Source organism: Schistocerca cancellata, chromosome 1, assembly GCF_023864275.1.
Source record: "Schistocerca cancellata isolate TAMUIC-IGC-003103 chromosome 1, iqSchCanc2.1, whole genome shotgun sequence".
In the NCBI taxonomy this organism is placed as follows: domain Eukaryota; kingdom Metazoa; phylum Arthropoda; class Insecta; order Orthoptera; family Acrididae; genus Schistocerca; species Schistocerca cancellata.
This window is the reverse complement of record NC_064626.1, coordinates 644424528-644448410: the sequence shown is the minus strand read 5'-3', so window position 1 is coordinate 644448410 and position 23883 is coordinate 644424528. Positions and strand designations below refer to the sequence as shown.

General features: G+C 43.1%; 1 protein-coding gene across 1 annotated transcript in view; it reads right to left on the bottom strand.

Annotated features, from left to right (window-relative positions):
• Positions 1-23883, bottom strand: part of LOC126183392 (uncharacterized) — a 661091-nt gene that overhangs the window by 505979 nt on the left and 131229 nt on the right. The window contains exon 3 of the mRNA XM_049925338.1: positions 1339-1403. The gene's annotated coding sequence lies outside the window, so the exon portion shown is untranslated. The remainder of the gene's footprint in view (positions 1-1338; positions 1404-23883) is intronic.

The window sequence follows — 23883 nt, the reverse complement described above, 5'->3', positions numbered from 1 at the left end:
AGAATATACTATTTATCTGATAACCTGTCTGCTCACATCCTCTCTACGCCTGATACAGTGTTTTTTTTTTTTTTTCTTCTCTCTCGCAGCACTAGAGCTTTACAGTTATATAAACTCAATGTTTGTAACAAAAATGGGCCATAGGGTCAAAATAGGAATACGGGTTTGTGTTCTATGTTATTGACGACGCAATGTGTTCTACCTAATGTGGGCGCTCCAAATACTACGCCCACTCTATGAAGACTAGACGAGGTACGTGTTGAGAGTAGCTGACTCGGTAGGTAATTCTTTCTAGTTGTTACCAACATTGGTTACCAGGTAACTCACTGCTTAACCTATTTAAAATGTCAATAAGTATTCAAAACCTAATTAAACGTAACAAGTCACTTCTATATTCGTTTATTTCGGGGTCAGTTAATCGTTGGCGGTGACCGGAAGGGTTAATACCGATCGATGCCACTCCATTTTCTCCGTTCTTAACGATTCAGCTAATCCCATCGGCCCGACAGTCTTCTTGAAGTGCGTGTATAGTGTTAAACAATCTACTCGACGTACTGAAACAAGTAAAGGATGGAAAGGGCAAGATATTTTGCTGCACGTTTATTTTTGTATTTAGCGATACACTGAAACAACAATTCTGAGGGGGAAAAAAATTAAAAATTGGTTTATGTCACGACCATCCCTTGCGTCACAACCAGCCCACTATATCGTCTACATAAAAAAAACAAAGACTGTTTTCATGCGTAGTTTACTAGCACAGTACTCTCTTAAAATATTAGTCATTGTGACTTTACTAGCAAATCTCTTTACTACCCAGCAAACTGACTTAAATACTTAGTGATACAAAGTATACATAACGAAAACAACATTTCTTGCCAACTTTATCGTCTAAGGCATAAGAAAATAAGACAAATTCGGAAAACATGGGGTCACAAGACAGTGGCTTGCTCTTTGCTCTCAATAATTAGACATAAATTTTGTCCCCAACGTTTGTCACGTGCGGTATTCGGCGGCACGAAACTTCTGCACCCTCACGGCGACAACGTGGAGCTGTTTAGTGACAATGCTTTTAGGAAAAAAGCGACAACCAGTTTCTCGTTTTCTTTGTTTGCCTGTGAGACTCGTGTCGCTTCTTTCCTCAACGCTGCGCCGACGAAGCGGAACAACACGATCTCATCAAATAGCTGACTCAGTCTGTCTGACCAGATGCAGCCAGGCTTGGGTAACAGCAGACATGATTACAGCAGATCCTCTGACCACATCGAGCATTAAAGAAATCGGAACCACGTGAAAAGAAAAGGCAGTTGGACAAGAACAGGAATCTATCTGACATCTTACCTACCAAGCGAGCGTCCTCTCTGCCTGTTGGATGTCACACCGGCACTATGGGCAGGAACAGCGAACTGAAAATAGAGAAATAAAATTGTGTGAGTTTTCCAGAGTAGCAACTAGTGTACACTGAGTTGTCGCTATTGTCACATTCAACAACATACGAAAATTTGTCCTACTGTTAACATTTCCATGCACTGGCAGTTATGTCATTCAAGAATTGACTGGATTTTCCATCGGTGCTTGGCAAAACATGGGAACAACATTTCACTGGGAACACTTTCCTTATGTTCTACAAAATATTACTTATTTCATCACGAATCGGCGTTCGGCTTCATAGGCCGTCGTCAGGTGACAACTGCATGTCACAAACAGATAAAATGGAGTGCCAATTACTCAGATATTACTTATCCAGGAAATACAAAAGTGATGACTCATAGAAAGTTTACAAAGGAAAGTATTACGTTTTTATATCACCTTTGCGGAATAGTTTTCAACAGAAAATGACCCACACGATGTACACGTAGATCGTGAACTTTTACCGTAAAGAAAAGAAGAAAGATTACCCTCCTGGAAATTCTTGAAATCAATAAACACATGGTGCAAAATGTCAGCTTAGTTTTAAATGACCAAACTCAATTTCCTTTTCCCCTCTCTGTTAAATTACGTTTCAGTTATACAGATGCTAAATTGCAATTGCAAATTCAACTTCGTGTATCATCTGTTGTTAAATGTAACGATATCCACTTAAAATGGTCTGTTTTTTTATTTTTATTGTACGGTAATATATCTGTTTGTGCATGATGTAAAAATGTATGTTTTTCCTTTCTAAATACTCCATATATCATATTTTTTTTTTTTGTTTTCTGTGTATCGCCCGTATAAGTAATATCTATGCAAGCCGCACATCATTTTACCTGTGTATGCGACATTCACTTGTCACTTGACGATGACCTAAGAATCCTAGAGGGATTTCGTTACGAAATAAATAATATTTTGCAGCGCATGAGGAAAAAGTTTCTCAGTTAATGTCACTTTAGAATATTAGCCAGCAAACAAATATTACATTATGTTGGAGTGTATATACAAAACATCTACTGCATCCTTAGTTTCGCGCTGAATAACGCAATATTAATAAAGATAACAATTGCTGCAAGGTCATTGCCATTGCTCTTTCTGAGCGATTCAGTCCAATGGCTCAAAGGAAGCCCTGACTGAAGGTGAAAAAAGATGCAAACAAAAGTTACACATAGAGTAACGTACAGGAAGCCATCTAAAAGTTACAGCCACAGTAATAGAAAGAAATAAAGAAAAGAAACAAGTAGTATTATACACATTGTAAACTTAACTCGATGTTCAGAACAGAAAAAAATTAAAGAAATGTAGAATAGATTAGCATGAAAATTCACATGTATGTTATTTGATAGGGCCGGCCGCGGTGGTCTCGCGGTTCTAGGCGCGCAGTCCGGAACCGCGCGACTGCTACGGTCGCAGGTTCGAATACTGCCTCGGGCATGAATGTGTGTGATGTCCTTAGGTTAGCTAGGTTTAAGTAGTTGTAAGTTCTAGGGGACTGATGACCACAGCTGTTAAGTCCCATAGTGCTCAGAGCCATTTGAACCATTTTTGTTATTTTGTATGTAAAGCAACACAATAATCATCGTGAAAGTAGAGTATTACAAATAAACAAACAAATTATAGATTAATTACTTGGGCACGACTGTCGACAAGTCTTTCTCCGCCATTGCGCCCACTATCCAAACTCCACAGACTCTCGAGCTTACTTGGACCGACTATCACCCCTGGGATAAAAGATATGGCGGTAAGTGATGTAGCCACAGTCTGTGGTTTGTTTCCAGAATGAATCTTCCACTGTACAGCTAAGCGTGCGGTATTTCGATACTTTCTGACGACTGAAATTATGTGCTGGACCAAAACGCGAGCCGGTCTTGGTGTCCGAGCGGTTCTAGGCGCTTCCGTCCGGAACCGCTCTACTGCTACGGTCGCAGGTTCGAATCCTGCCTCGGGCATAGATGTGCGTGACGTCCTTAGGTTAGTTAGGTTTAAGTAGTTCTAAGTCTAGGGGACTGATGACCTCAGAAGATAAGTCCCATAGTGCTTAGAGCCATTTGAAGCATTTTGAACCAAAAGGCGAACACGAAACTTATATAATAAATAGAAGCAGTGCGTGTCGCGTTTCGATAGCCCATCTGTTGAGCACTGCCCGTTAAATCAAGGGTCCGGATTCAAGTGACGAACGGGAACAGAGTTTTAATATATAATCATACGCGCCATTACACAGTGAAATACCTGCCACTGATGAATCCATTTATTTGCAAATTGAGATTTACAACCACATCTACACGACTGTAACAACAGTAATATCACAAATTGAGTCCGCCTTGATGCTAAACACCTTTTTATTCGTTTATTTCTTTACTATCCCAAACTAGTTTCGGCGACAAGTATCACCATCATCAGCGGGGTTTTTTAATCTAAAAACATGCAGAAAATAGCACGGTTATACGCACACAGTAAAACATTATTACAGTTTTACTATTCGTCTTTTTAAATATAGTTTTCTATGGATACCTTCATAGTACCTTGTTTATTGTATGTTACAGCATCTTTCAAGCAATTATTGGTGCTGTGTGCGACATATTTTCTGTACTTTTTTTTTCTGTTGTCGTTTTTTACTTAGCGAACATCACGTCATCTGCAACCATGTGAGCGGCTGTTAGTGAACAAAATAGTTTGGGATAATAAAGAAATAAACGAATAACAAGATGTTTTGCATCAAGGCTGACTCAATTTTTGATATTACTGTTTTTTCTATGCAAACAAGGACCAAATGGAAGAGTTCCAAGATAAAATCATTGTACACGACTGTAATTCACATCGTGTTTTGCAGAGGGGGCATAGAACTGCTTTCTTTTGATTGCTTCTATACAGTCCCACTCTCGAACAGACATGGGAGAATGGAACACCAAACTCTTCCGTGAGGGCTTTGTCTTCTGTTATTTATCACGGTTGTCATTGTTCCGGATGAGAGTGTGGTGCAAGGTTCCTGTAACAGTGTAATTAAGGTGTCGGAAAACTCAGTACACATGGACAGAAGCTTGAGTTCGAAGAAGGCTTGGGATCGAGCACTCAGTTTATTAATATCTCGCCGGTCGTCTCGTCCACCACAGCCAAAAGAATGTGCGTTTCATTGGCTCTGCGTTTCACAGCGCAGTCTCTGAATAACAAAAGACCACCAAAGGGCGTAGCGGGCGCCGAAAGTTGAATTCGGGTATGAACAACAACGCGACACTGTTAATATTTCACAGTCTGCTTGGAGACCAGGAAGGAATTAGACATAACAAAGTTTGCAGCATCGGAAGGAGCCGTCAAGTGGGTTGGTCGTCGAAATATTTCGCATAAAAAATGGAACCAACAGCTCATCTGTACACCCAAAAGCGTACCATTTATCAGTCACGCCGGAAAGATCCGAGATATAACAAATGTCTTCTTTATGGTTGACACAAAACGTGCAAAAGCAATGAGATCATTTCCTGGTGAGAAAAAAACTGCTGCTTTATCGACTATGCATCACTAACAGTTCAGAAGTTTTAGCAGCGTTTGCTTTTAATTTACAGACAGGAAACGAAGCAGACAGCTGTAGTAGCTCTCAGGTCAGATTACCAAGCAGTAACCTCGAGTCTGTAGCGTAGGAGTACGTTCGCGCCACCTTTACTAGCTGTAGTGTTCCATCTTAGTCTTAATGAAGGCTTTTATATTTCGACACACAAAAACGGTCAAGCACGTCGGACAAATATTCCTAGATGTGCTGCAAGGAAGTGATATTGAATTATGTTCGCTTTAGCAAACATCAGGTTGTTAGTTACAACGTACAAAAAAGCAGGATGTGAAATTTCTGCGAAATATGTGATGATCGTGGTTCCTGACAGTAAATGAGACACAGTTCTGTCGATAAGTATGAATCAAATATGTAAGAAGTGATTCAGGTCCACCACTGCTGCTCTCTCTCTCTCTCTCTCTCTCTCTTTCTCTCTCTCTCTCTCTCACACACACACACACACACCTTTCTGAACTTGACACCATCTGCACAAAATGACACCCTTCATTTAAAATTAGACATCTACGATAGATGTCTTATAACTGTAAGTTTTAATTCAAATTGGTCAAATATTTGTATATTTCTTTATACACACTGAAGACAATCTTGGCCAGCTCTGCTAGGGCATTGGATGTGGTCCTTATGTTCGGATCGTAGTAACTGACAAGTAAATCTTCTCCATTACGTTACCGTATCGTCCTCCGATTACTCAAATGGCTGAATGAGCCCAACCGGAAAGCCAATAAATAAATTTTTTTTTTAAAAATCGTGTTCATTAACGTTTCTCTTTCGGTCATCTTCCTTGTGGTTCTGTAGTTGCAGCGAAACATAATACACCCATTTCTTCTTCCTGCCCGCGAGAGCTGTTAGGTCTATGTGACACACCAACCCAGAGGAAGTGTTTGTTCTAATATCCGCGATTCGCCTCACTTGCGTACAAGCAACACTTAGACAAAAAATTCGAATGCCTACACAGTTTTTACAGTATTTGCCAGTGATGATCATCATCTCGCATTTGTAGGTTTCGGTTCAGTTTTGTATTTTTTAACATCGAGATATTCCCAAACAAAAATATTTCGCGAAATGTAACAGATTTCCAAGCAACGAGTTCATGTGTTGTGTAGACAAATCAGCAACCTAAATAATTGTTTACCTTTTAGAACTTGTACTGAATCGACCCATTTTCCTTCATGATCATCACGTCCTCATTACTTACTTCCGGTCAAACGGGGAGCCGTTTAAAGAACATAGACGTACCAATGTCAGAGATATTATTTAGTCTACCACTTGTGACAACCTGCTGCCCTATGAAAATCTACCACGACAACTTCTTAACTCTCTGTATCTCCGACACCTAAAGTTATTACGTCCCCTATTTTGCGAGTTAATAAGCTCTCGTGTCTTAGCACCCGTACCTCCTCATAACGGAGCTCTTCTGCAAAAATATTCTTCCCTTCGTTTCTGACCTGTTTAGTGTTCCGCAGCAGTACGCGTGAAATGCATCTCATGTTCCCAGAGTTCTGGTGTCACGCCGGTACGGAACGCCGTCATTCAGCTACGTTGCTACCAGACAGTGAGAAAGCAGGAGACAGCTCAGCAAATGCGTCACTGAGCCACCTGACAGCAGGTGCTGAGTCGGAAGAAAGCGTCGCCGTCTCCGATTCACGGACTCCAAGCCAGGGTCACATCCGTTCACAGTCACGAGAATGTGTCCCGTAGAAGAGGCACATTTCGCTGCATATCTTACGACTCGATGAGTTGGGAAAAAATTCTCGACGAAAATGTGGAGATCGCCGTTTCGGCTCCTGGAAGCTGCGGAATTACGTTTATGAAGGGACTCCGTGAAGAACAGTCTATGTTGAATGACCCCGTGTCATACTTCGTGAACGAAGTCATTGTATGCTCTGCGTAAGGGCTAGCCTGTCTGGTCAGCTCATCGCTCTGCTAGTAGTTGGCAGCTTTCCAACGTATCGTCATACAACCTCACGCGGCTCTTTGCACTCCATTCCATCCTCTCCTGATTTCAAAGTCCCTAGCGGCAAAGGGATTCAAAAAATGGTTCAAATGGCTCTGAGCACTATGGGACTTCACATTTGAGGTCATCAGTCCCCCAGTCCGGCCTCGAGCATGGATGTGTGTGACGTCCTTAGGTTATTTAGGTTTAAGTAGTTCTAAATCTAAGGGACTGATGACGTCAGGTGTTATGTCCCGCCGGCCGCGGTGGCCGAGCGGTTCTAGGCGCTTCTGTCCGGAACCGCGCGACTGCTAGGGTCGCAGGTTCGAATCCTGCCTCGGGCATGGATGTGTGTGCTGTCCTTAGGTTAGTTAGGTTTAAGTAGTTCTAAGCTCTAGGGGACTGATGACCTCTGATGTTAAGCACCATAGTGCTCAGAGCCATTTGTTATGTCCCATAGTGCTTAGAGCCATTTGAAACATTTGAACCATGCAGGTGGCAGCAGCGTCATCTGGCGAGGAATGACTACTAGTCAGTCACACGCACAGTGCATATAGTATCAGTGATCCTGCTGTCCGTGTGTAGAACGAGAACGGCTCGCGACCTATCTCAGTTTCACACAGGGCATGAGCATTTCAGAAACTGCATGACTTGTCGGTTGTTCGAGGAGCACTGTGGCGAGTGTCTTCAACACGGGCGAAACCAACGTGAAACTACGTCCAGACATCGTGGGCTCAGGCGGACGTTGTAGGCTGAGAAGACTGGTAAAACAGGACAGGTGGCGAACTGCGGCGGAGTTAACAACAGACTGGGCAGAATACAACTATGCCTGAACACTCAGTGCACGGAATACTTCTCGTAACGATGGGCCTCCACAGCCGACGATCCATGCATGTACCAATAGTAAAATCGGCAGCTACGGCTGAAAGAGCACGTCACCACCGGCACTGGACGTTGGCGCAGTGGCAGAGAGTTGCATGATCTGATGAATCCGGTACCTTCTTCATCATGCCGATGGGTCGAAGCGAATCCATCGTCTTCCAGGGGAACAGCTCCTTGACACATGTACTGTAGGATGAAGACAAGCTGGTGGTGGCTGCACTATGCTCTCGAGAAAATTCACGTCCGCTTCCATAGGTCCAGTGGAGCTCGTGCAAGGCACCGTGAAGTCCAAGAAATATCGTACACTGGATGCAGACTGCGCACACGATCATGTTTTCCGACGGCAGTGGCATTTTTCAACAAGATAATGCGACATGTCACAAGGCCACGAGTATGATGGGAGTGGTTCGAGGAACACAGTGGCGAGTTCTAATTGATGTTCTAGCCCCCCAACTCACCAGATCTAGGATGTGATTGAACGTGGCGCCAGAATTCAACGCTCCCCCTCTCCGGAATTTACGGGAATTAAATGACTTGTGTGAGCGGATGTGGTGCCAACTTCCTCCAGTGAACTGCCAAGGCTTCATTGCTTCCACGCCACGCCGCGTCGCCGCTGTTGTCCGTGCCAAAGGTGGACATACCAGCTACTAGGTTGGTGGTCAACATGTTCTGCCTGATATTTGTATATCCGGAGGTGTGAGGTGAAATAGAAGCAAAACATCGAACATAAAAAAGTGCACATCTTTCTGCGTATTTGAAATCAAAACCAGCTCCATTTCATAGACTGTAATACGCTTGGTCCTCCTTGACTAGTTGGTCCTGATGCTGCCACTCATGCATCTCTCACTCTTCGACGGCACTTCTGAGTTCGCCAGGTATGTGATAGAGACTTCCTTCCACGACGCTCGCCAAATTATGACCCGTCCCTCAGTCGCGTTCATATCAGGGAATAATGCACGCAACCACACTGAGAATGCACGTGGGGGCCCACCGAGTTTTTCTGCATCGAAAGAGTGTTGACAAAAATGTTTCCTTTCGGCAACATAATTTATCTAGATGTTTTTATCATTTCTTATGATGCGTATCGGTCGTAGCTTTCATCAGATCAAAATAAGAAGAGGGATAAATATATTTATCTATTCGTAGTGTGATGGGTTGACGTGGTTCATTACCCCCCTCATTACAATGATAGGTGCCAGATTATCACTCATCACTGTACTGTTGATTACATTTGTTGACGATATACATTGTATCTATCCTTTCTACATCCGAGGAACGCTATGACCATAACGCCTCATAAGAAATAAGAAATACATTGCGATCTAGACACATTTTGTGTGAAGGTGCGAAGAATGATCGCTAACCTCTATAAGGGTTTCCTATCCCATGTAGAAGTTTCCGAAACATTTTTTTAAGATAAAAACCATGTAAGTAATGGGAGAGCTAGCTGTTGTGCCACGTTTCTGAAGAGAGTCACAGTTTCTCCTCTCCCTATCCCCCCCCCCCCCTCCACCCACCTCCGTTATCTATGCCTAAGGTTTTAAAAATAATAACAATACGTCATAATTAATGTATTATAGCATTTTATATAATTTGTTTACGTCTGTGCTTGTACACCGCTTCTTCACGTCTTCCAATAAATTGCAGTTCACATAAATACTTATCCAAAAAGCGCTTGGCCATTAATTTGAGAAGTGCCTGTGTTGTGCAGCTGTTTTAAGGATTGTAACATCAAACAAGCTTTCAGGCTTTGACAAAGTCAGAATTTATACGGAAAATCGAAGTGTGGACCCGCTACTACTAGGATTTCACTTAGCTCTAGTATGATGAACAAAGGTCTACAGTTATGCGAGCATATTCTACTTTCAATGATTATATAAAGTACAATCACCCACAATGCGACAATCTTCCAAAGAAGAAGGACCACTTGCCTTCACCCACAAATGAACGCTACAGCCAGAATTTATCTTACAACGTCTACGACAAGACAAAGACAAACTCCCGTGCGGAAAAAGGTAGAAACCCTCACTAGCAATGATAATCTCAGAAACAGGTATAGTACGGTAAGCTAAGATTTCCCTAGTTTCAAAGGATTCCAAACCTGGTCTACCTGCATTGTTACAAGCAACGAAAGCTACAGTTAGCCATCCGTTACCCAAACTAGAGGAAGAAGAAACTTTCATTAAAGAAAAATTTAACCTCGCACCACAAAATAAAGTAGGTCCACGAATAAGAACCAATTGAGTAGTTTTACCAACTCCTCTCGTTTCATTCTTTTTACCCTTCCCAGAAGATGTCGAGGCACCTTAGAGTGCCGTCCACATTGACAAGTGATTTGTAAAGAAGCATTCGCCGACGGCGACGAAAGCAACGTTTAATGAAAGTTTCTTCTTCCTCTAGTTTGGGTAACGGATGGCTAACTGTAGCTTTCGTTGCTTGTAACAATGCAGGTAGACCAGGTTTGGAATCCTTTGAAACTAGGGAAATCTTAGCTTACCGTACTATACCTGTTTCTGAGATTATCATTGCTAGTGAGGGTTCCTACCTTTTTCCGCACGGGAGTTTGTCTTTGTCTTGTCGTAAGGATTGTTTTAAGGATTGTAACATCAAACAAGCTTTCAGGCTTTGACAAAGTCAGAATTTATACGGAAAATCGAAGTGTGGACCCGCTACTACTAGGATTTCACTTAGCTCTAGTATGATGAACAAAGGTCTACAGTTATGCGAGCATATAACTGGGGGAATTGCTGTATCATTCTGTAGTTTACACCTACGTAAGGGGAAGTCACTCTTTCTGTTATTTTTTTCTTAGCGGAACATCTGTCCTGCGCGCTGCTTGGATGTGGAGAAATATTTCGCAGCGACAGTGTATTTGTGGAAAGTCAGGCATGCCGGAAGTAGCCAGCTCCAACTCATCTCCGATTCGTCAGTGCTTACAAGAATTTTCTGATTTCTCTACAGACGGAAGAGTTATTCACTGCGATGTGTGCAACGAAGACGTAAGTAAAATGTTAACCTTTTATCTGCTATGCCCACTCAGAGAACAGTGATGCCACTGTTTTTCCAGAGTTAACTTGGACCAGACACATGCAAATGCAAAAATATTGTTTCTAAATCCTTAATGTAGGTTAATTTTGCCAAGTAAGTCTCGTACGTAAATTCTCCCACAAAGTATTTATGATTTCTCCTTGTTTTTAGGTACGTTATGAACAGACGTCGCATTTAAGTCAGCATGTTGCAGGCATTAAACACTAGGGAAATTAAAGAAATTTAATCAAACTTGACACAAACGTTTGTAACTAAATCAAATGCAACAAACAAAAACGAATTTCATCTTGACGTGTGTATCAAGCCATTGTTGCAGCAAACATACCATGCAGTTGAAAATAGCCAGTTGAAAAGTTTTCTAGAGAAATACTGTCACTGCAGCATTTCATCAGAATTCACACTGAGCAAGAACTGTTTAGATGCTTTATATGAATATAAATTAAGCAGGGCAGAGGAAGATATAGGGATGTGGATCCCTGTCGATGAGACAACTGACAAACAAGGTCGGTATGCGGCTAATTCGATTGTTGGAAAGTTAGATCCTGACACTCGCCCTGTATGTCATCTCATGTGCAGCAAGGAGATAAAAAAGACTGGCCAGCAAACAATTGCTCGCTTTGTTAATAAAGCCCTCAAATTTCTTTCCCCCTACAGTCTAAATGAAAATAAAGTACTTGTAATCTACACTGATGCAGCCACATACTTGATTGCTGCTTTTAGATTGTTGAAAGTATTTTACCCAGCCTTGCCCATGCCATGAATCGTGTAGCTGAGACGATACGCCTCGAATTTCCGCATATAAATAAGCTAGTTTCAACCATCAATATTGTTTCTATTAAAGCACCTGCAAGAATACAGTTATTTCGAGAGGAACTTCCCAACGTACCACTTCCACCAGAACCCATACTTACCCGCTGTGGAACGTGGCTGGTGGCAGTGGAATATTACAGCGAGCATTTGGAAGACATTAAGAACATTGTTCTTAAATTGCAGGAAGAGGAGGCAGTGAGCATTACTTCATCTAAAGATCATCTAAAGTACCCAACAATTTCCAGCTTCATTGCATGTATAAAATCTCATTATACATTTCTGGTCCCTATTATTAAAGCTCTAGAGTGTTCACCAATCTACACGCAACCTCGATTGACAGAAGAGGTGACAGAAAAAGTGAACTTGTTAAAAAATGTTAAAATGTGTGTGAATTCCTAAGGGACCAAACAGCTGAGGTCATCGGTCCCTAGACTTACACACTACTTAAACTATCTTACGCTAAGAACAACACACACACCCACGCCCGAGGGAGGACTCGAACCTCCGGCGGGAGGGGCCGCGCAATCCGTGACACGGCGCCTCAAACTGCGCAGCCACTCAGCACGTCGATATCAACCTGGTCTCAGTTCTATTCGTATGAAAGTTAGTCCGTTGCGCCTAATACCGTCGTTTAAGTAAGCACCGGTGACATCTGTTGACGTGGAAGGCTCACTCTCAGCATATAAGATGATATTAACAGACAAGAGGTACATGCAGTTTCTCAACGGAAAATCTGGAGAAAAATTAGTTATTTACTGTGACTGTAATAATGGACATGGACAATAATATAATATGGATTTTTGTCAATCTATTTATCTTTCGAGACAGCAAAATGTCAGATTTTGGTCTCCTATTTTCTGAGTTCTATAACCTATTTTTGTAAGTTATAGAACCTGTTTTTGGTATATAATTTAATATTTTTAGAACCTAAAAGACGTGAACGGCTCCATGTTTTTTGTTTTTTAGTGTCTACATTGTTTTGCCCGCCGTTTTGTTTGAATTCTCTGTGCCCTCTCTATGTATTACTTATTGTAAGACTCAATGCTGAAGAGCGGCGTACTCTGCTGCTGACAGCCCGCCTTGTGTAAGGTGATAAAAATCACAATAAAGAAAAAAAAAACCTAAAAGACCGAGGTGAGTGTTCATCGGAGGTGAGGGTATCATCTGGAGTGTCCCAGGGAAGTGTGGTAGGTCCGCTGTTGTTTTCTATCTACATAAATGATCTTTTGGATAGGGTGGATAGCAATGTGCGGCTGTTTGCTGATGATGGATGCTGTGGTGTACGGGAAGGTGTCGTCGTTGAGTGACTGTAGGAGAATACAAGATAACTTGGACAGAATTTGTGATTGGTGTAAAGAATGGCAGCTAAGTCTAAATATAGATAAATGTAAATTAGCCGGCCGGCGTGGCCGTGCGGTTCTAGGCGCTACAGTCTGTAGCCGAGCGACCGCAACGGTCGCAGGTTCGAATACTGCCTCGGGCATGGACCTGTGTGATGTCCTTAGGTTAGTTAGGTTTAAGTAGTTCTAAGTTCTAGGCGACTGATGACCTCAGAAGTTAAGTCGCATAGTGCTCAGAGCCATTTGAACCAACGTAAATTAATGCAGATGAATAGGAAAAAGAATTCTGTAATGTTTGAATACTCCATTAGTAGTGTAGCGCTTGACACAGTCACGTCGATTAAATATTTGGGCGTAACATTACAGAGCGATATGAAGTGGGACAAGCATGTAATGGCATATGTGGGGAAGCCGGATGGTCGGTTCATTGGTAGAATTTTGGGAAGATGTGGTTCATCTGTAAAGGAGACCGCTTATACAGGGTGTCACAAAAAGGTACGGCCAAACTTTCAGGAAACATTCCTCACACACACATAAAGAAAAGATGTTACGTGCATGTGTCCGGAAACGCTTAATTTCCATGTTAGGGCTCATTTTAGTTTCGTCAGTATGTACTGTACTTCCTCGATTCACCGCCACGTTATCATGATTTCATACGGGATACTCCACCTGTGCTGCTAGAACATGTGCCTTTACAAGTACGACACAACATGTTGTTCATGCACGATGGAGCTCCTGCACATTTCAGTCGACGTGTTCGTACGCTTCTCAACAACAGATTCGGTGACCGATGGATTGGTAGAGGCGGACCAATTCCATGGCCTCCACGCTCTCCTCACCTCAACCCTCTTGACTTTCATTTATGGGGGCATTTGAAAGCTCTTGTCTACGTAACCCCGGTACCAAATGTAGAGACTCTTCGTGCTCGTATTGTGGACGGCTGTGATACAATACGCCATTCTCCAGGGCTGCATCAGCGCATCAGGGATTCCATGCGACGGAGGGTGGATGCATGTATCCTCGGTAACGGAGGACATTTTGAACATTTCCTGTAACAAAGTGTTTAAAGTCACGCTGGTACGTTCTGTTGCTGTGTGTTTCCATTCCATGATTAATTTGATTTGAAGAGAAGTAATAAAATGAGCTCTAACATGGAAAGTAAGCGTTTCCGGACACATGTCCACATAACATATTTTCTTTCTTTATGTGTGAGGAATGTTTCCTGAAAGTTTGGCCGTACCTTTTTGTAACACCCTGTAGAACGCTGGTGCGATCTATTCTTGAGTACTGCTCGAGCGTTTGGGATCCCTATCTGGTCGGATTGAGGGAGGACATAGAAGCAATTCAGAGGCGGGCTGCTAGATTTGTGAGTGGTAGGTTTGATCATCACGCGAGTGTTACGGAAATGCTTCAGGAACTCGGGTGGGAGTCTCTACGGGAAAAGAGACGTTCTTTTCGTGAATCGCTACTGAGGAAATTTAGAGAACCAGCATTTGAGGCTGACTGCAGTACAATTTTCACTGCCGCCAACTTACGTTTCGCGGAAAGACCACAAAGATAAGATAAGAGAGATTAGGGTTCGTACAGAGGCATATAGGCAGTCATTTTTCCCTCGTTCTGTTTGGGAGTGCAACAGGGAGAGAAGATGCTAGTTGTGGTACCCTCCGCCACGCACCGTATGGTGGATTGCGTAGTATGTATGTAGATGTAGATGTACATATCAATACGCAGAATCAGTGATGCATTTCGTTCCGAAAGCAGACAAAAATTAATGGAATTGTGTAGCAGGTGGATGACTGCCCGTCATTGGTGAGCCGTGCCGGGCTGAAGAAAAAACTAAATTAGACACGCTAGGTGAGGTAAGAGAGGCAGCGGAAGACGTGGCGGAGGTAGCCAGTGGTGAATGAACGGAGCGGTGACAGTGATGACTGCGAGGCGGTGACGAATGACGCAAAAAGAGGCGCGCCGGCTGGCAGCGATGCGCGCTGCCGGGGTGTCGCTACGGCAGCCTCGCAGCGGCGCGTCACGTGTTTGGGCGGATCCTTCCGGAGGCGGCGCCACAAAAAGCGCCCGGAATGCGGCCGTGCCCGCCGCTCCCCATTCACACGACAGCGCCGAGCGCACAGGCTGCCTCTGAGGGCCACCCGCTCTGCCGCACTGCAGGACGAGGCTCGGCGCAGCGCCGCGTGCCCCGTGCAGAGGCCCTGCGACTGCCTCACCTCTCGGCTCCTTTCCAGAGTCCCGAGCGGGCGCCGGCGGCCGTGACATTCGCGGTATGCGCTCGGCACAGATCCAGCAAATTTCTTCTCCGTTAGAGGGGTGCTCTTAAGAGTAGACACATCCCCAGTTTAGCCACCTGGACACAGTGGTTCATCATGTTGTTGTTGTTGTTGTTGTTGTTGTCTTCAGTCCTGAGACTGGTTTGATGCAGCTCTCCATGCTACTCTATCCTGTGCGAGCTTCTTCATCTCCCAGTACCTACCGCAACCTACATCCTTCTGAATCTGCTTAGCGTATTCATCTCTTGGTCTCCCTCTACGATTTTTACCCTCCACGCTACCCTCCAATATAAATTGGTGATACCTTGCTGCCTCAGAACATGTCCTACCAACCGATCCCTTCTTCTAGTCAAGTTGTGCCACAAACTCCTGTTCTCCCTAATTCTATTCAATACCTCCTCATTAGTTATGTGATCTACCCATCTAATCTTCAGCATTCTTCTGTAGCACCACATTTCGGAAACTTCTCTTCTTGTCTAAACTATTTATCGTCCACGTTTCACTTCCATACATGGCTACGCTCCATACAAATACTTTCAGAAATGACTTCCTGACACTTAAATCTATACACGATGTTATCAAATTTCTCTTCTTCAGAAACGCTTTCCTTGCCATTGCCAGTCTACATTTTATATCCTCTCTACTTCGACCATCATCAGTTATTTTGCTCTCCAAATAGCAAAACCCATTTACTACTTTAAGTGTCTCATTTCCTAATCTAATTCCCTAAGCATCACCCGACTTAATTCGACTACATTCCATTATCCTTGTTTTGCTTTTGTTGATGTTCGTCTTATACCCTCCTTTCAAGACACTGTCCATTCCGTTCAACTGCTCTTCCAAGTCCTTTGCTGTCTCTGACAGAATTACAATGTCATCGGCGAACCTCAAAATTTTTATTTCTTCTCCATGGATCTTAATACCTACTCTCAATTTTTCTTTTGTTTCCTTTATTGCTTGCTCAATATATAGATTGAATAACTTCGGGGAGGGGCTACAACCCTGTCTCACTCCCTTCCCAACCACTGCTTCCGTTTCATGCCCCTCGACTCTTATAACTGGTTTCTGACCAAATTGTAAATAGCCTTTCGCTCCCTGTATTTTACCCCTGTCACCTTCAGAATTTGAAAGAGCGTATTCCAGTCAACACTGTCAAAAGCTTTCTCTAAGTCTACAAATGCTAGAAACGTGTGGTTCATCATAAACTTAAAAAAAAAAAAAAAACGTATTCGCCGCCTACTGTATCATTTATTCCAATTTCCACGATTGCAATTTCTACCTCAGTTGAAGTGGTTAAGACTGTTGAAAACAGTCAGCGGCTCGTGTTTATGTGGTTAGCATTGCTGGCTCTCGATCAGGGAGCCCCTGGGGCAATCGCTTAGTGTTTACATGTTTAAATGTGCTCTTTCTTTCACCATTACTGTCTCCCCCTCTTGCTGTATTACTTCCACTCTTCCTCCCTACCTTTACTAATTTTACATTTTTTTGTCTTTCGCATTTCGGTGTGATATCTCTTCGTTTTAAACATTTAAATTAATGCGTGTCCTTTTTGCTCTCTTTTGTACAGATGTAATGTGTAATAAGTAAAGCAGTATACCACTTTTAAATTGCGAAATTTTTATTACGCACCACATAGTGACAAAGCGGAAACACTTTTTGCTTTCCGTGCTATTAAATATCAAATGCCAGTAATTCGTCGCTATGTTACCAATTTTTTTTTTCTTTCGCTTTCTTGTAGGTCGTGAAAGGTTGCTGTGCTCAACCTAATCGCGAGAGAGAGCAAAAATTTTATTTAGAACTTCTCTCGTCGTTGGTTTTCAGCGTGTGCTTTTCGTTTTTGTATGTCTGAATATAATGTGTTCTTTTCTTTGTATGGATATAATATGTAAGTAAGTAAAATACAGGGTGGCGCAGGGAAACGGGAAATTTCGAAATAACGTCATTTCCATGAATAAATTCATAAAACTATTAATTTATTAACGAAAGTGAATGTTTTCAGTATGCCATTATTCAGTATGTCTTTACAATCAAAATGTCCAAAAGTGTCTCGTTACTTTTTAAAGATGACATCGAAAAGATGTGCTCCCATTCGGCGTTCACACTCTAACCGCCTGTTATGAAAACTCTGGAATGCGCGGTGTAGCAAATCTTGGGGAATGGCAGTGATTTCGTTTTCAATGTTCTCCTTTAGTTCACGGATTGTTGCAGGACGTGTACGGTACATCTTGCCTTTAAGATATCCCCACAGGAAGAAGTCGCACACACTAAGATCAAGGGATCTCGCAGGCCATGCAATGTCACCGTTACGTGAAATAATGCGTCTTCCAAACAATTGACGAACTGCTGCCATCGATTGTCGAGCAGTAGACATGGGCAAACTGAAACACATAACTGTTTCGAAACAAATGAGACAGTACAATACAATGTTTCGAAACGCTGTTTCGAAACAGTGAAACAGTTTGTTCCTTAACTGTATAGGCCTACACATTATATTATATAGAGTGTCTACTGTATAAATATTGTCATATAAGCACAAATAAGGTGCGAGAGCGACAATCACATCACAGAAAGCATGAAAATTTCACTTAGGTGTCTTGGCAGTTTCGTATTTCCTGCAGCAAATGTGCTGCTTTCATATCACGTGACTTTCATATTTTCTAATTGGCTGATGTCAGAGTTTGTATGTTTGATATAACTGACTTTGCCAAACACGTTTCCCTGTATTCTAGTGCCTAATTTTAACAGGTTTTATGAACGGTGGTCTGTACGTGCTCTTGAAAGGCATATCATGGGATATAATTTATTGATATAGCATTCTGGGAAGCGAGGCACTGAATTAACATTTATGAATGTGCAACTCACACTTTTTTTACTCACAGTTAAATTTTGCATTGTTTTCGGTGTGTTTCCTTGAAGTATAAAATACAGACTACAATTTAAAGCAATTCATACAGTGTAATGCCTTTGTGATACCTACACTCCTGGAAATGGAAAAAAGAACACATTGACACCGGTGTGTCAGACCCACCGTACTTGCTCCGGACACTGCGAGAGGGCTGTACAAGCAATGATCACACGCACGGCACAGTGGACACACCAGGAACCGCGGTGTTGGCCGTCGAATGGCGCTAGCTGCGCAGCATTTGTGCACCGCCGCCGTCAGTGTCAGCCAGTTTGCCGTGGCATACGGAGCTCCATCGCAGTCTTTAACACTGGTAGCATGCCGCGACAGCGTGGACGTGAACCGTATGTGCAGTTGACGGACTTTGAGCGAGGGCGTATAGTGGGCATGCGGGAGGCCGGGTGGACGTACCGCCGAATTGCTCAACACGTGGGGCGTGAGGTCTCCACAGTACATCGATGTTGTCGCCAGTGGTCGGCGGAAGGTGCACGTGCCCGTCGACCTGGGACCGGACCGCAGCGACGCACGGATGCACGCCAAGACCGTAGGATCCTACGCAGTGCCGTAGGGGACCGCACCGCCACTTCCCAGCAAATTAGGGACACTGTTGCTCCTGGGGTATCGGCGAGGACCATTCGCAACCGTCTCCATGAAACTGGGCTACGGTCCCGCACACCGTTAGGCCGTCTTCCGCTCACGCCCCAACATCGTGCAGCCCGCCTCCAGTGGTGTCGCGACAGGCGTGAATGGAGGGACGAATGGAGACGTGTCGTCTTCAGCGATGAAAGTCGCTTCTGCCTTGGTGCCAATGATGGTTGTATGCGTGTTTGGCGCCGTGCAGGTGAGCGCCACAATCAGGACTGCATACGACCGAGGCACACAGGGCCAACACCCGGCATCATGGTGTGGGGAGCGATCTCCTACACTGGCCGTACACCACTGGTGGTCGTCGAGGGGGCACTGAATAGTGCATGGTACATCCAAACCGTCATCGAACCCATCGTTCTACCATTCCTAGACCGGCAAGGGAACTTGCTGTTCCAACAGGACAATGCACGTCCGCATGTATCCCGTGCCACCCAACGTGCTCTACAAGGTGTAAGTCAACTACCCTGGCCAGCAAGATCTCCGGATCTGTCCCCCATTGAGCATGTTTGGGACTGGATGAAGCGTCGTCTCACGCGGTCTGCACGTCCAGCACGAACGCTGGTCCAACTGAGGCGCCAGGTGGAAATGGCATGGCAAGCCGTTCCACAGGACTACATCCAGCATCTCTACGATCGTCTCCATGGGAGAATAGCAGCCTGCATTGCTGCGAAAGGTGGATATACACTGTACTAGTGCCGACATTGTGCATGCTCTGTTGCCTGTGTCTATGTGCCTGTGGTTCTGTCAGTGTGATCATGTGATGTATCTGACCCCAGGAATGTGTCAATAAAGTTTCCCCTTCCTGGGACAATGAATTCACGGTGTTCTTATTTCAATTTCCAGGAGTGTATATCATGGTAGATCTGGCTCTACACCACTTACAGTTCTTGTTACGAAAGTTTGCCTGATGTACAGGTATGTGGAGTTCCCTCAAGTACCCACAGCAAGCAGATAATATTATCATTTTATTACAAACTTCCCCAGGAAATCAGAGATAAAGTTAAATTGCTACTGAAATGCAATTTTTATCACAGTATCTGAAAGCCAAAAACAAAAGTATCAAAGTACCGTTAATAATTTGCCTAAGAATTATCTATGATACACAAGTGTGTAATAACCAAACACAGCACATTTACAACACACACCCATACATACGTAAATCAGATAATTATTGTCGAACACATAAATAAATAAACATACTCAAAAAAATTAAACTCACTGAATGGTGAGCAAAAACGTATCTTCTGTGTGCAACAAATCTGAGAAAGATGTTCTTGTAAGGTAGCTACATGTAAGATTTAGTGGACTAAACAAAATACAGTCAAATACTAATTCAGTGCACATTGGCCAGAGAAGAACAAAATCGTCTGAAATTTTACTGTTTCATTTCTGAGTAGATCTACTGTACGTATTCTAAGTTGTGGCTTAGAAATATGATTTCTGATACTTTTTAGATTGAAAGACGGGATCGTCTGTTATTATTTGCCCCTGCTTGGAAAATTTGTGACCACATGGAACATAGGTGGCCATAACACAAAGACATCGTTTCCTTATTTCAAACAGCGTAGGAAACAACACATGATTTTCTTTCCACATGGAACATAGGTGGCCATAACACAAAGACATCGTTTCCTTATTTCAAACAGCGTAGGAAACAACACATGATTTTCTTTCCACCATGGCAATGGACCTTGTGATCTGTGGTATCTTCATATATTTATCAAGCTCGACTATAGTTGCAGCACGTTTATGTTATACGAGATGTGTAATTTGACTGAATGTTTTTCGCACTTTATTACTTTGAACGCGAATAGTGTGCGTTATTTTATTGTTTGTTGGTGTTTATAAAGCAGATATTACGCTATTTCGGAATACGGCAGACAATTAGAAACGAATCTTTATTTTCGGAAACCTTAAGCTTCGTGCTGTTGTGGGTCAAAAAGATTTCGACACACTTGAAAGTGTTTCATGAAGTGAGATGTTATATGTGTTTCTGTATCTGTACTGTGCTCGAATCTCATCCGAAACAGAGCGGAATGAAAAGTCACTGTTTCGATACAATTAGTCCGTTCCAAGCATAACTGGACTGAAACAGTGTTATTTTGAAACAGTTTCTGTGTCTCGCAAGAGATCGAATCTGGTCCCGGTATACGAGACACCACTGTTTCGAAACAGTGAAACATAGCTGTTTCGAAACACAGAATCAGTTCCACGTATCGAAACATAGAAACAGTGGCCAAGTCTATCGAGCAGTGTGTGACGTGGCTCCGTCCTGCTGAAACCACATGTTTTCGACGTTAAGATTAAGCTCGTACAGTCTCGGTGTAAAGAATGTTTGAAGCATTTCAACATATCGAGCGGATTTTACTGTCACTGCACTACCATCCTCACGTTCAAAAAAATAAAGGGCCGATAACACCATGACATGATACAGCACACCATATTGTGACCTTGGCGCTATGTAGTGGTCGCTGGTGAAACTCACAAGGATTGTCCTGTGACCAATAACGAAAATTCTGTTTGTTCACGAATCCGTTCAGGTGGAAATGGGCTTCGTCTGATATCCATAAGTTACCAAGGAAATTCGGATCCTCGTTGATTTTAGCCAATATCTGGCTACTAAACTCCATACGTGACGCTGGGTCTCGTTCATGGAAGTGTTGCACAATCTGCAACTTATAGGGATGGAAGTCTAATTCGTGCAGTGTTCTTTGTAAGCTTCGTCGCTTAATCCCTAGCGAAGATGCATGCTGTAGAACGGAGAGGTGAGGACTTCTCTCGATTGCAGCTCTAGCAGCTGCAATGTTCTCTGGGGTACGTACCGTTGGAATGCCACCTGGAGGTTTCTTTTTCAAGGCAGATCCTGTTTCTTCAAAATTACGCACCCACGTTGTAATCGCATGCGCAGATGGGACACGTCCATGACGTCCAAGCTGGTAATGCTGTCGAAATGTTCTCTGCGCAGCAGTCGCACTATCACCATTTTTGTGAAACGCTCTCACAGCTACTGCACGTTCCGCACCAGTCCAATTCTCCATGATTACTAAATGGCAATGCGTTCACATCAATTGTGCAAAGTTTCGAACATCTGCCGGCGCTACAGTGCTGCCAACTGTAACGTTCAAAATTTCCCGTTCCCTTGCGCCACCCTGTAGCAGACCATTTTAAACTCTCATACTGACAGTAACATATAATATCAAACAGGAAATACAGTGAATCCGAGCGCTAGCAAACCTTATCAAAACAATGCTAAGAAGAGAAATTCGTCCATACCACATCAGAGAAAAAAATTGCGTTTACTTCCATGTATGCATGCTGCAAAAATAAAACATATGCGCCATAAAATGTCGCTTATTCAACGTAATCATGACTGACAATGTTTTTAAAAAATTTTGCTCTTTTCCTTGCGTTTCAGTGTGTCCTTCCTCCATTCTTTTGCATGTCAGAATATAACGTTCCTCTCTCACAAGAATTGAAAGTAATGTAGTAGATCTCAAGAGCAAACACCAACAAACTCAGTTAGAGGACAACCGCAAAAGAAACAGACTCTGATAACAAAAGCTGTGGATATTACACCTAAAATAATATTTTTTTTCCCAAACGTCAATTATACAAAGTGTTTTTACCATTGTAATTGTTAATATATAAATAAAAGTGTATATAAGCTTTTTTTAAAAAAATGTTCGATTCCCTATCGAAATGGGGATTCTCTGTGCTCGGGACTGGGTATGTGTGTTGTCTTTATCATCACTGACGCGCAAGTCACGAGGCGTCAGGTAAAACGGCATGCTCCAGGCGGCCGGACCCCACAGAAGGGCTCTCTAGGCCTAAATTGCCATTTCATTTCATTTTTCATGAAATCACAGCAGTTGTCAACACCTTTAACCATTTGCAAACGACCTAAGGTCGAAATTCCAATCGTGGAAATTGGAATAAATAGTACAGTCGACGGCCAATGTAGTACCATGCAAATCGAATCAACGAAATCACTGAAACTTCCTGGCAGATTAAAGCTGTGTGCGGGACCGAGACTCGAACTCCGGTCCGGCACACAGTTTTAATCTGCCAGGAAGTTTCATACCAGCGCACACTCCGCTGCAGAGTGAAAATCTCATTCTGGAAGCATCCCCCAGGCTGTGGCTAAGCCATGTCTCCGCAATATTCTTTCTTTCAGGAGTGCTAGTTCTGCAAGGTTCGCAGGAGAGCTTCTGCGAAGTTTGGAAGGTAGGAGACGAGGTACTAGCAGAAGTAAAGCTGTGAGGACGGAACGTGAGTCGTGCGTGGGTAGCTCAGCTGATAGGTCACTTGCCCGCGAAAGGCAAAGGTCCCGAGTTCGAGTCTCGGTCCGGCACACGGTTTTAATCTGCCAGGAAGTTTCATATCAGCGCGCACTCCGTTCTCATTCTGAGAACGAAATTACTAAATCATAGGGAAAACAGTTGAACCCCCCCCCCCCCCCCAAAAAAAAAAAAAAAAAAAATGTAACAGGCGCGGGTCCAAGAGAGCGATCTCTAAGAATATTTTACTAAAACGATTTATATCTTTGCACCCGCACTAATTGAAAGAAAAGTTCCTATAACTAAATGTGAGGAAGCCAATAGCGGTTGATATGTGGGTCGTATTACTTGTGGGTGATGAGGGAGGATTCCAAAATATGTCATAGTAAATTACCGCAATACACATGCGTGGCCACATCCAAATCCTGCAGCAATCGTGGAGATGAGGTGGCTGGATCTCTTCAGTTTCAGTATATGGGCAGGCATTATCGATGACAGACTGATAGGCCTATATAATTAACCAAAGACATTAACAGGTGCTGTACATCAGCGTTTTCAGTGCGATGAATTACCAGCACTATTGGAGAATGTTACCCTACGAAAAATACACTGTAATCAAAAATAAATAAATAAATAAATTGGCACCACGAAGGAATTAAACGATTGTGCGGAAATCGGTGCATCACATTTATCGACAAACAAATAGTTACAGTCTCAGAAAAATTATATGTTTTATTAAAGAGAAAGAGCTTCACAAATTGAGTAAGACAATAACGCGTTGGTCCACCTCTGGCC